Source organism: Sinocyclocheilus rhinocerous, unplaced genomic scaffold, assembly GCF_001515625.1.
Source record: "Sinocyclocheilus rhinocerous isolate Xijiao unplaced genomic scaffold, SAMN03320098_v1.1 scaffold942, whole genome shotgun sequence".
NCBI lineage: Eukaryota > Metazoa > Chordata > Actinopteri > Cypriniformes > Cyprinidae > Sinocyclocheilus > Sinocyclocheilus rhinocerous.
The window spans coordinates 2,032,602-2,038,538 of NW_015627890.1; positions in this window are offsets into that span (position 1 = coordinate 2,032,602).

The following is a 5,937-nucleotide window of genomic DNA, read 5'->3' on the forward strand; positions in this document are numbered from 1 at the left end:
AATCCTACTTCATTACAATATTATTTCAAACTGAGATTTCATAAATCTGTGATTAAACAATTTTGATTTACTTAAATGGAAATTATAAAATCAACAAAAACTAAAATAAAATAAGAACTAAAAAATAAGCAATAAACAGAATAAAATGAAGCTACAAAAATAAATAAGAAATTATAAGAAGAAATATTTATACACCTGTGTTATTTATTTACTTATTTAGTCTAATCAGGATTATTATAGTTAAATAAAATATACATATGTATGTATATATTACATATATTCATATATTACGCATATATATATATATATATATATATACACACAGTGTGTGTGTGAGTGTGTGTGTGTGTGTGTGTGTGTGCGTGTGTGTGTGTGTGTGTGTGTGTGTGTGTGTGTGTGTGTGGTTTAAACTGATGAAACACTAATAAAAATGACAAAAACACACAATTACTAAAACTTGAACTAAAATTAAAACAACATATAAAAAGCCATTCAAAATATTAATAAAACAATAATGGTAGATTGTAAAATAACACTGGCTCTAAAACACAGAACTAAAACTGAAACTGTATGTCGGGTGGCAATACATTCACTGCTGGTTCAGATATGTAATTCACAATGTTAAGGAGGATTATGATAACAGATTAATAATGCAAAATAATGTTGCATACTTCCGTATTATATTTTTCAATAACTGCTCATAAATACTCATTTCAAATGTACCTTTTATTAGGCTACCTTTATGCCTCTTAAACATTCAGGACTATAGCCCCTTCAAACCACATCTGAGAGACGTGCATGGTCTTTAAAAGGCATGACCAAACCATTTTCCTCACGCATGTTCACAGCTGTGACAGCTGGAATCATCTAGCATGTGTTTGAGCTTCAGCGTTTCCATATGTATTTCTTGTCAGGAGCTCATAACTGCACAGGTGAATGACAGGTGACATTGAATCGCATCAGTACGGCCCTTACATTACTGCACGCGCTGTCGCTTTTACTTTCATTTCACTCTTCTTCCTCGCCTCATTTTATTCAGTTCTTCTTTCCTCCATGTGTCCCTCTCCTGGGTCCACGTGCTGTGCATCCGAGTCATTGTTTGCCCGCTTTGATTAGGATGGAAATCAATCACCCCGCACTGGAGGAGAATACAACCAAAGAATGTTATATAAGGGCCATATACTTTGCATTAAATTTCTCTACTTTGGATACATTCAACATATTTCTTACTTGAAAGCTTTTCATTGTATTCAGAATGTCAATATTAAATATATAAAATCAGGTGCAAAACACACACCAACATACACCGTGTTGTGGATGGTTGCTATGCTTAGGTTTTAAGTGTTACATTTTTTACCTTTAAAATATCAGTTTCAAAGTCATTTTAATGGTACAGTGGGTACGGAAAGTATTCAGACCCCCTTAAATTTTTCACTCTTTGTAATGATTTTAGCAAATGGCTGCAATATAACAAAGAGTGAAAAATTTAAGGGGGTCTGAATACTTTCCGTACCCACTGTATATGTATATATAACTAACATGAGTCTAGCATGATCAAATCTGTTCAAATTTATGTCCATTAATGATTCATGTAATATAATGCATGTAAATCTGGTAAACACAGTAACTTCTGCATGCACAATTCAAAAAATTATAACTTGCATTACAAAATTCCACCCACAGAGCCGTAATTATATATAACCAGATGTTTATTCAGTCTAATCACTAAAAGAACCATTTCATTTCAAGTTTACAGCTAACATTTTTGTATGGAGGAATTAAAATATGTGCATAAGAACTAGAATTAGAAATAATGTAAGCCCAATAAAAATACAAACTTCTTATGTTTGCTTTTAAACAGAGAAACTTTTGCTGTTGACAGTTTGACATTCCTGTCCCTTTACTCTCTATTGTTTTCTTGATAAACATGGCATCATCTATATTTATATTTAGCAGACACTCCCATCCTAAACGGCTTACAAAAATGTTTCATCTATACACCGCTTTGAGTTAAATTGAATAAAACAGGCAAAGGAACAGTCAAGAGATGTGAAAGAAATAGCTGAAAGAGGAATTAGCTTCGTGACAGATTGAGAACACAAAACACTTATTATATACAACTATCCATAGGATTGGTGCGGTGTACTTTGGAGGTATCAGAGGAAAACTGCATTGTTATCCTAACAAACGTCGTTTCCAAAGACAAAGTAGAAATGCACACACAGCTAAACATTCACTGGAGATTACGGACACTGTTCTGGGACTGGCTGCCACACACACAGACTGCTTTTCCTGTCATCTCTTTCCAAAATCACATCCAAGAGTCTGCAAAGGCTCTGAATTTTACACTACACGTTTGCTTGTCATTTATCTCTTTGATCGTAAATCCAAGCTTAAATCAGAAAGTACAGGACGGAAAAATTGCACATGCTGGCTACGGAAACGTACGGATTATGCAAAGCAGGGAGGATATGTTGTGCAAGCTTGCGGTAGGAAGATTCTGTGGGTCTTGTCGTCTCATGCAGATTGCACTAGTGTTGATGGCCTGAGCTTTGATCAGCTCATCGCATCGATTGGTGATGGATGAGTCCAGGATTGATGGATCTACAGGGAGGTTTTAAGAGTCCTGCCGGTCTAGGTTTAGGAGAAGGTGTGGGGGTGGGGTTAGGATTAGGCAATCAGGTAGGGACTTCAATGAGGGGTGTAGTAGCATAATCTGGCAAGGGTGCAGAATTCAGCACAACACCGGGCTGCCAGAGTGACTTTTGTATCTCATCCTAATGTGGAGCTATCTATCTAACTATCTTCATTTATAATGCTTTTATTTATTCACATTCACAACTAAGTAAAATTAATATATCTCTATACATAATATCACACACAGTTATACAACTTTGTCAAACTAACAATTGCACATCAGTCATTATACCGCACAAATATTATGTATATGCAAATCATATGCAAATAGCATTACATATTTACCAGATGGGCAGTTCTATCAAACTGATGTCTAAATGAATTCAGAGATGATCTGCTGAGGAAACGTGCCAACTTGAATTCAGTAAATAGCGGTGCTGCACTAAATCATGATTATTAATAAACAAACATATGTGACCCTGGACCACAAAACCAGTCATAAGGGTCAATTTCTCGAAATTGAGATTTATACATCATCTGAAAGCAGGATAAATACGCTTTCCATTGATGTATGGTTTGTTAGGATAGGACAATATTTGATTGAGATACAACTATTTGAATATCTGGAATCTGAGGGTGCAAAAAAATCTAAATATTGAGAAAATCGCCTTTAAAGTTGTCCAAATGAAGCTCTTAGCAATGCATATTGCTAATCAAAAATTACGTTTTGCGGTAGGACATTTTTCAAAATATCTTCATGGAACATGATCTTTACTTAATATCCTAATGATTTTTGTCATAAAAGAAAAATTGATAATTTTGACCCATACAATGTTTTTTTTTTGGCTATTGCTAAAAATATACCCAAGTGACTTAAGACTGGTTTTGTGCTCCAGGGTCACATAATAGTATTGCTCATAGGGGTTTGACAAGGCTCTTTTGAACTGGACCCGTAAGCAACCACCTAGCAACCACCCACAATACCTTAGCAACTATCAAGAATCACATTAAACAACCCAGAATAGGTTTAGCACAGGCTCACATTTTTAGCATTAATTATGCTATAAAAAACACTGTATAAACCTAAGTTTGGACTACAGTCAATATTAGTGCATTTCTGGACATGACGACTTGTTCTGTGCTTTCATCTGATGGATTTAGGGGCAGCACACTGCTTTATGGTGACTTTCAAACATTAATCTCCCAAAATCCTTTTGCAATAGCTTTAAATTAGGTTTTAACCCCACAGGCGTTCCCCGTATGATGGCTGTGCTTTCAGAAAGTTTGACTTTCAGCGTGAAGAGAGGTCATCGCAGAGGTCAGTACTTCAGAGGAACGCCTGTATATTTTGAAAATGTTCCATTTGGAGTCATTGCTTTTAAAAGACGCCCCATTTAGAGCCATTGCCTTTCAAACACAGTTCAAGCTATTGTTCTTGGGATGGATTTATTCACTTTTGGAGATACTGTGGAACATTTATTCTCTGCGGGTGATCGAGCGGCCCATTTTGACAAACGTATTAAAATCAGTTCACGTCGCATTGGACCCAGTTAATCTTTTCATTACCTTCATTTCTGTTAAATAAGTCTATTTTCTCCCCACTAATAGTGTATTTTCATTTGCTAAGTGTCTCATTGGCTGAACTTTATTGAATTTAAGAGGAACAGCTTAATTTCCGGCTTTGTGAGTTGATATTTTAAAACGGCCTGTTGGGAAGCCTGCAGAATGAAGCTGTGGACTTCCAATTAACTGGTCACATTTTCCTCTCATTTTCGCATTTGACCAGTAAGATTAATTTGTCTTTTTAATAAAAACGGGCATGTTTAATTACAACGGCTGATTAGAAAAGATTACTGTTTGTGTGAACTCATAAAACCTGTTGAGAACATACCCAGTTATGTTTCTTCCTCAAACACAGAAATAAGAAATTGTATTATTGTTGTGCCATTGTTGTGCCATTCATCCACGACCATCACCTCATGTTGCAGCATGATAATGCACGGCCCCATGTTGCAAGGATCTGTACACAATTCCTGGAAGCTGAAAACATCCCAGTTCTTGCATGGCCAGCATACTCACCGGACATGTCACCCATTGAGATTTCTTTCACACATCCATTTTATTTTAATACAAAGCTGATGAGAACCACCACTGAGAAAAATAAAGTAAAATACAATATAATAAAATAAATATGTAAAAGGTTAAAACTCAATTGTTTTGAGGGAAAATGTGATACATTTTCATGATATATCACAAGGTTTTGTTTTTTTTTTTGAGTGGGAGTGAAATGGAGGGTATGTTTTCATGCAATATATATGTATGAACTCCTTTGATGTTTATCATTCTCAAAAAAAAAAAAGTGCACATATATCGATTTCAGCACATAATTGAAATGCGCCCTATAAAGGACAGCTGGGATTTTTTTTTATTAATTTTTTTTATCTACGAGTCCTGTTTAGAGTTGCATGAAAGCTCCCTTGTCCTTAAGTATCTGTCCTTGAGAATAAACTCAAACCCTTGAATTTCCCCGTCTGTTTGTGCAGCTACCATCGACGTGCCTTGTGCATGTGCGGCTACCTTCATGCATATGCGTCTGTGTTTAATTCATCCTCCAAAGTGACAGTAATTGCTTGACTCATGTTTGTCTGGCCAAGCACAAATTCCAGCAGTGACCAGGCATCTGTCACATCATATCTGTGAAAGCCAGAGTAACAAAATGAAAGCAGGACATCAGGTGCTCTGAGCTCACTAACTGGGATCGAGGAACATCTTGTTGAACCTCTAAGGAAAGGAAACATGTGCTTTATTCCCTCACCTCCTGCTCGTGGAAGCAGCGGAGGATGTATTATTGTTTCAACAGGGGCCACTCCTCCAAAACACTCCACGCAGCTGAAATAAAGAAAGAGAAAGAGAGAGACAGACAGAAGGAGAGGACAAGAAATTTAAAAATGCATTTGTGAGAAAATATGAAAGAACATTTAATCTCCCCAGAGTTGATGGACAGCCATATGTCTCTGAATTACATCACTTCCTGCTGTTTTTGACACACAAGGAGCTAAACAGCCCAAAATCCCATGAACTAACCTAATTCTATACTGTATTCGCTGCATCAGCAGCAAAACCAAAATATATATATAATAACTATAGTTAAACATTATTGCTGGCCTGCATAGCAGGCCATCAATTTTAAATCTGATCACAAATGTGATTTATTGCCCATAACAATAAAATGTTGTCCTGTTTTGACAAGGAATCAGTTTTCTTGCATGTATAAGGTAATATTTTGAAGCGGAAAAGGTT